This window comes from Dendronephthya gigantea, unplaced genomic scaffold, assembly GCF_004324835.1.
Source record: "Dendronephthya gigantea isolate DGI-Jeju-01 unplaced genomic scaffold, DenGig_1.0 000019F, whole genome shotgun sequence".
Taxonomy (NCBI): Eukaryota; Metazoa; Cnidaria; class Anthozoa; order Malacalcyonacea; family Nephtheidae; genus Dendronephthya; species Dendronephthya gigantea.
Window position 1 is genome coordinate 1,393,384 of NW_021163029.1, and position 10,149 is coordinate 1,403,532.

Below are 10,149 nucleotides of genomic sequence, written 5' to 3' on the forward strand. Positions count from 1 at the left end.
ACACTGTTATTTTTAGGGAGTTATTTTAACACCAAAAAAGGGGTAAAAAAAAAAGGTTCAAAATGAGTAGCTTTTTGGAGTAACAAATAACTCCACTTCTGGTGTTATAATTTAACACCGCTTTTGGAGTTAATTTAACTCCAATTCTGGACTTAAAACATAACTCCATTTTTGGAGTTAAACACATTTAACACCGTTTTAGGTGTTAGGCCGGTTTTCTACTATATAGGTAAATTACTTCGATCGAAGGAAATTTTTCGCTTGATTTTCTTTTCAATTGTGATCTATCCAGTAAATCTGCCTCGGTTTAATTTCACAATTGAAAAGATAAATAAATTGAGCGAAATATTCCGTTCCATCGAAGATTTCTACCTATAATACAGATCGAGTCAACAAACAATGCAGCACAAATATCGTTATTATATTATTATAATATTGAATACATGAGATCAATTACATTTCTGTTTGAGTACAGCAAGTCAACTACGCATTAAAGGAATTGCTTCTATAGTATAGCTCTTTAATACTTTTTATTTACACTTTAACACACATGCACATTTGCAAAAAATTTAGAAAATGTTTTTAAGTGGAGTACCATGCATGCCTAAAACATAATGGTATAGTCATTAAGACACTGGTTGTTCAGTTCTACTAGAGTTCTACTAAGCTAAGACTCACTTTACCAAGATGATGACCTGGCTGTATAAGCAATACTGATCCACGTTTCTTCTTTTACAATTTTCCTCGTAGTAAAATTTTCGGAGGTTTCCTGTTGTGCCAATTGCACGAAACGAGTCTTCAATCTACGAACAAATAGAAAAATTGCATGTATTTGAGTGTAAATTCGAGTAGTGTGCTTTGTATGCATATAACAGAGCACATTGTTCAACAGACCTTCAAAATCTATATGTTCTATGTGATCCACAATGCAAACATACTCAAACAAATAAGCAGAAACATGTGAGTATAAGGAAGGAATAATTTCAAGTAACTTAGGCTTAGCTAATATAAAAAGAATAAGAAAAAAATTCCACATACCTAGATTTACTGCATCATGGTAAGTTGCTTCGTCCATTGAGAATTGAACAGTTATTTTGGGGTTGTTTTCAACATCGTTTCGCTAGGTTAGGGCCTGGTTAGGGCTTTCTTGTATTGAAATTTGTGTTTGAGTTTCCCATTGGCATTGCTTCTTCTACCCTCTACCGGGCATTGTGGACTTCTGTTCTTCTACTGCTTCTAAAAAGATACGAATTCGAATTGTTATAGACCATTAAAATATCCCAGGAACTTTAAGGTAAATATCGGAGGCTCGCGATATCATGTATTCATGCTGATCAGAAACAAAAAAATACTTCGCCGTCAGTTTTGCGACTGAAAAACTCTTTTGGCAACAGCCCCACAGAAAAAATAAATCGACCGCATAAAAAATTATAGAAACAACTATTTGAAAAACATTTTAGAATCAAACTATAAGAATCTTGCAATAAATTTGTCTGTTTCTGCAGGCCAAGTTAACACAATAAAAAGGCGGGAAGACTAAATGCAAGAAAAACTTCAAATATTTACCTTAAAAAAGCTCGCACTAGTCGCCAAATCCAGCTTTTCGCATCCAAAATCGCAAGTCTTCTACCAAGTTTACAATTTTCGAATGAAAAGTACCGAGAAAGAGAACTTTTTACGGAGCAAGCGAGGGCTTCGTGTGTACTTTGCAAATATTTCGCCAAGAAAGACCCGGCCACTGAGCTGTATAAAGACCTGAAGTCTTAGCATAGGTATCCCTGGCAATTCAACCCACATCATGAGGTTTTCTTTTTCTTCATTAGTTGACTCAGTTTGTCTTGATTTTAAAATCAACTGTCAAAATTTAAAATGAAAGTTAATGTTAGGATACTATCAGTAATGTTTTTTGCTTTATTAATTTATGAACATATTCTGTGGTACCTAACAAACACTTATTTCTTCAGTTTAATTAATCTTTGATTTGATGTTGTTGGTGATTTGTATAAATGTTATTGAGGTCTCCAAGTGGGAATATGGAAAAGACATATAAATTAATTATTTTTCATACATGAAAATTTAACTTTCATGAGCCCTAAAGAATATTAATTCAAAAGGTCAAATTTTTTAAAATTGATTTCTGATTAAAACCTGCCTTGCAATACATATTGTGTATAATTATAGCTCTAAATTATCTGCACAGTTTAATGCTTGATTCACATGATCTGCACTGTTCAATGCATGGTTCTTGACAGATAATATTAACACAAAATAGTTTTTTCAAAAAATTGTTTTTGTAGCCTTATGAATATATAGCTTCATAATCATATATAAAATGTTTAAGGGTCAGTTTTGAGAGATGTATTACTTAAAATTTTGTAGCATAAAAGACCACATTTTATGGAAGACTGCAAATCACCAAGCTTTTAAATGCCACTTAACTCTCACATATATATGTTATCCAAAAATGCACCAATCAATGTTTATAGCACTTCTTGGTTGTGTAAATAGCTAATGTGCATTTGAGCATTACACTCAAATATTGACCACCTTTCAGACAATTATTAAAAAGAACCAGGAATGGATATTACAATGTCCCATATTACCTGGTTATTTTAAGGTGATCCTGAATATAAAAATAAAGAAGATTCATGGCAAAATAATTAACAAAAAACAGGAAAATTTTTATTATTTGATTTATTATAAACTGAAATAAACAAGCATGCTTGGATTTCTTGCACATAAAGAGGTTAAAAATAGTTTTATTGAATAATTCATGAATAAATCATGTTTTAAAGTACCAAAAATAAACCTGGGGAATTCGCATTCCATAAATATATCAAATGAGCTCTTTTATATAGTTTGTTTGAAAATTTGATTTCGAAAAAACTTCAATTAAGGCCTTCCAGGCTAGAACTACAAGACCGTAAGTTATGATATTTTTAATGCGCTGAATACCTTATATAATAATGCGCTATACGATGTATAACGATCGGTTGTCAATGCTTTACTCCAGCCGATCGACCATGTATTTCGCTATTTAATGATTGATTCTATGACATTTATCGTTATAAACTTACCAGAACTATCCGAGGCAATCTTTCATCACGTATTCTGATGTAGTAAATGATTTCAATACAAGGTTTTGTTCAATTTCAATAAAAATTATCATTAACGCGATGTGCATCACCAATCTTCACTCCTTGTTTTCAAATCTCCATTATGAATATATAATGAGAGGAATTCAACTCCAAAAATGGAGTTAATTCCTCTAACCCCTCTAGATGGGATTATTTTTGCATACTAATCAACGTTCGAAGACCTCGTTACTCCACCGAGGAGTTAATATAACTCTAAAAGTGGTGTCAAAATAGCATCAAAATTTAACACCCCGAAAAATGAAATTTGGGGGTGTTAAAATAACTCCCTGAAAATAACAGTGTATATACACACTAAAATATATAATACAAATACAAATAAACCTGTTTTCCATGAATGCCGTTTTCAACGAATATGTCGTTTCAACAATCTTTGAAATTCATTTAGGGATTCTGCAGCTTGTCTGATATTAGTAGGTAGGCTGTTCCACAAGACCGCACCACTATAACTAAAGCTGTTTTTTTTTTATTATTACAAGTTTATATAGCGCTTATAACACATAGATCTAAGCGCTTTACAATCGTCAGTCTAAAAATTTACAATAAAAATATGACAAACTAAAATTATTTATATACATCTATAAATCATAAGCTATTTTAAACATGCGAGTCTTGAGTTCACTCTTAAATTCGGAAAAATCTGTGCATGCTCTGATAGAGGCAGGTAGTTTATTCCATAACCTAGGACTACTTGCATGAAAGGCTCTACCGCCATAGCTGTTAACATTAAATCTTGGTTCATTAAGTAAATTAGCTTTAGAGGATCTAAGGCATCTAGAAGGTTCGTAATGGCTGATCATCTCTGCAATGTATTGCGGAGCAAGTCCATTTAACGCTTTAAATGTCAATAAAATTATCTTATAGATAATCCGTTGCTCAACTGGCAGCCAGTGCAGTTGTATTAAAATAGGTGTAATGCGATTATACTTGTAAGATCCGGTTAACAGTCGTGCTGCTGAATTTAGAACGCGTTGTAACTTTCCAATCTGATCTTTAGGCAGACCATACAGCAGTGCATTCCCATTATCTAGTTTAATAGTCACAAAAGCGTGAATAAGCTGTTCGGTAGTATGGAAAGACAGGTATCTTCTAGCAGAAGATGTTCCGTAGGTGATAAAATGCTGACTTACATATCTCATTAATATGTATAGACATTGTAAGAAATTTATCAAATGTAACACCAATGTTACGAGCGTGGGTTGTTGGGATAATGATATCGGGGCCCACAGTCAACGAAGGGAATGCAGGCTCAGCCCGAAATTTGGAACTCAAAATAAGTAGTTCCGTCTTATCAGTGTTAAGCTTTAATTTATTCTCTGACATCCAGTTCATGATATCCACGAGGCAGGCTTCCACGCGCGATTTGACTTGCTCAAGGTCATTCTGATCTTTATAATTAAACGAGACATAAATTTGAATGTCATCAGCATACAAATGAAATTTCATGCCATGAGATCGTAAAATGTCTCCTATCGGTGAAGTATAGATCAGATATAGGATAGGACCTAAAACTGATCCCTGGGGGACACCGCAGAACACATCGTAACTGTCTGAGGTAGCGTCATTAACATAGACAGTCTGGGAACGACCAGATAGATATGACTTAAACCAGTTTAATGCTTCACCCTTGATACCAAATTTAGTAGACATTCGTTGAAGCAAGATCGCGTGATCCACCGTGTCGAATGCAGCCGATATATCCAATAGTAGCAGAATGACACCCGAGTTTCCGTCTATCTCACGTAAAATGTCACTCTGTACACGAATGAGTGCAGTTTCACAACTATGGAATTGCTTGTAGGCAGATTGATATAATTCTTCAAAGCCATTGCTACGAAGATAATGTAGTAGACGTAAAGCAATCACTTTTTTAGTCATTTTCGAGACAAACTTGAAGTTCGAAATCGGACGAAAATTGGAATATTCTTCGTAATCCGTGGCAGACTTTTTGAGAGTAGGGTATAGAGCGGCCTTCTTAAAAGACGATGGAACATGGCTAGTTTCCAAAGATGAATTAACAATATCCATAAGAATAGGTAAAATCGCATCAATGTTGGAAGAGAGTACCTTTGCTGGTATGGGATCTAGCAGACAGGATTTAAGTTTAGTTTTTTTCAGAATTTCAGATAGCTCCTCAATTGTTGTGTTGGTGAACTTGTCCAAACAGCAACTTAGCTTTGGATTATCCAGCCGCGAAAAAGACAAGGTGTTCCTTGACGATAGAATTTGCAATCCTTGCTTGATCTTGGAAATTTTATTATCAAAGAAATGTGCAAACTGGTTTGCTAACCTTGTGGAAGAACCAGATGCAGGATATAGCTTTTCGGGTTTCCTATGAAGGAGTCGATCAACAATCTGAAAAAGTCGTCTGCTACCAGCATCCTGGACAAGTGATGAATAATATTCCATTTTTGCTTCACTAATTGTGTTCTTTACCCGAATACACTGGTCAACATACGCCTTTCTATCAACTTCTAGGCCACTTTTACGCCATCTTCGTTCCTTGCATCGCCGTACTATTTTCTGATCTCTAATATCTTCATTATACCATGGGGCCATCGGTCGGATCGTTATGGTCTTTTTACGAAGTGGAGCATGGCTCTCCAGCAACGCTGATAATACCAAATCATATTGGTCACAACGTTCCTCAAGAGTAGATGCAGGTCTTGTATATAACTCCGAACTAAGAACGCTTTGACGAAACTTAGCTGTATCGATGTCTCCCAGCTTTCGATACGAAATATCCGACTTCATGTTACGAGGTTTAGCCAGCTCTACATTACAGTGCAGCGCAAAATGATCAGAAATAACAGCATCAAATACTTTAAGATTGTTAATGACAGTTTCACCTTTCCTGGTAATAATAAGATCAAGTGTATGACCACTATTGTGTGTGGGGAAATTCACATGTTGCTCAAGATTAAAAATCTGCAGAAGCTCCAAAAACTTGAGAGCATTGGACGACTTTCCTTCGTCTACATGACAATTAAAATCTCCTACCATTATAAGTTTTCCAGAAGCTAGAGAAATATGCTCCAGTAACGTTGTAAATTCTTCAAAAAATGCAGAATATGTCAGTTTGCATGTTTATAGATGATATAGGAGGACGGTAAATAACAACAATTCTGAAAGTAGACGAGTTTGCATTTAACAATAATTCCATCAATTCAAACGACTGGAAAGATCGTGATTTCAACTTCTTAATCTTGAGGTTTTGTTTGAAAAGTAAACCAGTACCGCCCCCACGAGCATACTCCCTTGGGCAATGAATAAATTTGTAACCTTTTGGGCAAATATCACGCGTGATATAATCGCTGGTTTCACCCGCTTTTAACCATGTTTCAGTGATAGCCAAAATGTCAACCTGCCTCTCAACAACATAATCCTTAATCAATAAGGACTTATTGTTGATTGACCTGGCATTAAGAACAGACAGGTGAAGTTTATTGGTATTCCGAGTCTGTGTCCGAGTCTTGTCTTCAAAACAAGACGTAGAAATTTTAATTTTGATCAGATTTCTAGGTCTTACATGACGATAGTTGCGAGCGCTTGTTCTATTAGTAACACGAACTGGTATATTCACACATATGTTAGGTACATTCAGAGCAACATTAAAAGGTTTAAAACCTGAACCTGAACTCAGCATTTCCATAGAATAATTTACATTCTGTTGAGCAGTGTGGGCATCGTAGCATGACCGAGGTGTATTTGGAAAAGAAGGCAAACTTTGCCGATGAATAGACTCATAAGAAGGTCCAGGGTTACGGGATATATCAACATATATCGTTAGATCCATAACAAACAAACTGGCTGGTAGAGATAAACAGACTTTGCCATGCTTGGTACTTTTATAAATGGGAAGCGACACTCCACATTTAGGTGGCAGCGACTCACGCTTGAAACCAACTTGTGCCTGAATAAATTGTAGATAACTCCAAGCAGGATAACCATCGTAGAGCAATCCATCAATATCTCGCTGAGGAAACTGTTTAAAAGCATTTCCCTTACAATTTGATTGAGTATTGAGCAAGGACAAAATTAAATAACCAAAAAATATAAAGACGACCCGTTGTTGACCAGCAGCCGCCATGATCATTATGCATTGGAGGAATTCGTTTTTCAACGTTTTATATTTTTCAAAAGCAAATAAATTTTAACTTACTAAAATTTTCTTGTAGATTGCATTAAAATAATAAATTTTGATTGGTCTAGCGTCCATAGATTCCAAATTTTGATCCCAGAATTTAACTTATATATGCTTCTGAAAACTGAAAATTCGCGCCGCGTTGCCGCTTCGCGTCCGGTCTGTGTCGGCCTTTACGCTTCTAAGCGAAGTGCAGAAAACGAAACAAACTTCCGAAGAGGCAAGTAAGTGCTAAAAAATTACTTAAAAAAAATACAAAGTCCCTTTTGTCATTTCGCCCCCCACTAAAAAATTCTTAAAAAAAGGCCCTGCGTTCTATACCTGTTTTTGAACGCCGTTTCTGATGAAATAGTGTTGTTGTTTTCAAACTAAATATCCATTTGTTGTTATTATTAAATTTAACACAATATTCGGGTTAAATTTACAGTGTCAGTGTAGTTCAAAATAACACCAGCTGAAGTTATAAAATAGCACTTTGCAAATAACAAAGTTTTTAATCGCTTAATTTACACATAATTATTAGCATTCCTTCTTTGATCGATGAAATCTACATTCTGTATGACACAGATTATACTCTGCAATCTCAATTGATATAATTTATATTGTACGTCATGCACGTTTATGTGCATGTCTTTAAATTTTGTGCTAGGCTTCCGCAGTAATTGCTCATGCTATGTTAGGTTTCCTGAGACTTGTTCGCGCTTGAATATATATGTACTCTGTATTGTTTGTATAGAGTCCAGCGATTAAGTAAGGTAGAATCTAGTTGTATTTGCATGGGCGGAGTTAAGTAGATAAATATATTTTCTAGACAGGCCAATCTTCGAATGACCATTAAAAATGTGCCTTTTGTTAATACACAATATGTTTATACCATTATTCTAATTCGCACATGCTCTATAAGCCATTTAGAACCATATCATTTTTTTTGGTCTTGAAAATATAACATCAATATAATTTCAAGAATGATAAAAATTATATATCAATGTATAACCCGGTGAGGGATCAAAGCTTAGGCAGAACATAAATTACAGCTTAATTTTAAATTCAGTATACCGTAACTTTAGCATCAAATGCATGTGGTATAACAACTGTCTATAAAATATACAAGAATACCTCTCAACGTTTCGACCTGAGGGCCTTCGTCATTAGAGTTAGAGACGAAGGCCCCTCAGGTCGAAACGTCGAGAAGTGTTCTTGCTTATTTTAGGCAGTTGTTATACCACACTTGATGCTAAGTTGTTTGAAGACGCTGCCACGCTGCTCCCTGGTTATACTGGAACGTATCTAAAAAAATAAAAAATTACCAATGAAAATGAGAATAAAAAATTACCAATGCGATTGCGATTTTAACTTTAGTAATTTATATTCTGCCTCATTCATCCTCTATGGATCCGCTGTCACTACATAAATGCATGGAGATGTTTCTGGGATTTCCTCCCTTATACTATAGAGATCGCATGAAATTTCCCGAACTCACCGAGGAGCGTACCGCCGTCAGGCTACAACTTTTATATAAATGTTAGGATTGTTGACGTTGTATCTGTTGTAGCTGAAGATTGTCTAAAACTGTTCGAAACGTTTCTAAACAAAAAGATTTGAACCTCTTGAAGAATAGTTACCAATGAATATTCTATATAGCTATATAGGAGGAAAATTTAATGGCAGTTTGCTATATATTTGGCAATTGTATAAGCTGAGCTCGTAAAAATTTGCATTCAGCACACGTTTTGAATTAAACGACGTAGCTAGTATTTGATTCACATGCATAATCGTTTAAGTATAACGAATCACGGTGCGCACAAATGGGAAATCCTGAGTCTCGCAAATATACCCCTGCCTCCCTCAAGAAAAACACTTAATTGTAGCGAACTTCCATGTTAGTCTTCGTGATGAATGAAAAAGAGGCTTAACTATGGCGCATCGATAACCGCATTATACTTTTTATTTTGTCAAAAGATTCCAATGCATGACTGTGGTTAGGCAACTGCCCAACTTAGACTAAAAAGCTTCTTGACATTTCAAAAAGGCTTAATGGCCTATATATAGCCCTATGGCCTAATGGCCTATATTGTGACGGTACGCGAATAACACAAAACTGTAAATTATAAGTATATTTCTTTTACACTACACAAGACTTGTCCGAACTTTAAGAACACCCCCAAACGTATCCAAAACGTAGGCCTAGCGCCCACGAACACCAATATAAACATTATGTGCTACGTCATGTAGTTCGCTACAATTCTCCTCTTGTTAGAAGAAAGCTGTCCTCAGCTTATGAGAGTCAACGAAACAATATGAAACAGTTCGCTACGATTCTCCTCTTGTTAGAAGGAAGACTATAAACGACCAACTACAAAAACAATATTAACTAGGGAACAGGTCACCAAGATAGGTGTATAAGGTTTATCGCATGTTATAGCCAACAGTTAATTGTCTGGCAGGTCTTTACAAACAGTTTTCGGGATATGGCCCGATTTGGTTAGCTGGATTTTGCAACGGAGGACTCTGTCCGTGGAAATAGTAGCGGATACTGCTTGGTAACGAGGCATGGGACGATGCGTGAAAACTTGTTTACCATCCTTGGGATCGACATAAGAGGGTTTGTAACTGCGGCGGTGGATGGGAGCAGTTTTATTATAAGTTTGAAAAAGGTGAATAGTCACTTCATTGCTGTCGCGAGTCGTTTCGATGGCTTGTGCTAAGTGCCACTTAGAGTCGTCATCGGAGTCACGGAAGATTAAGAAGTCACCAATCTCGCATTCAATAGGCGGAGTCGTTTGACTGTCGGGCGGTGGTTCTACCGGTTCAGGTGGGTCCGGAGGCGCAGGATCGGCATACGGGTACCGC

The 10,149-nt window shown here is 35.9% G+C and overlaps 1 long non-coding RNA gene across 1 annotated transcript; it reads right to left on the minus strand.

Moving 5' to 3' along the window:
- Positions 1–264: 264 nt before the first annotated feature.
- On the minus strand, positions 265–1,980 carry LOC114521070. The gene is made up of 3 exons (XR_003686753.1): positions 1,567–1,980; positions 1,039–1,236; positions 265–803 (listed from the first exon to the last, which is right to left on the minus strand). It is a non-coding gene; the product is annotated as an uncharacterized LOC114521070 (long non-coding RNA).
- Positions 1,981–10,149: the final 8,169 nt, after the last annotated feature.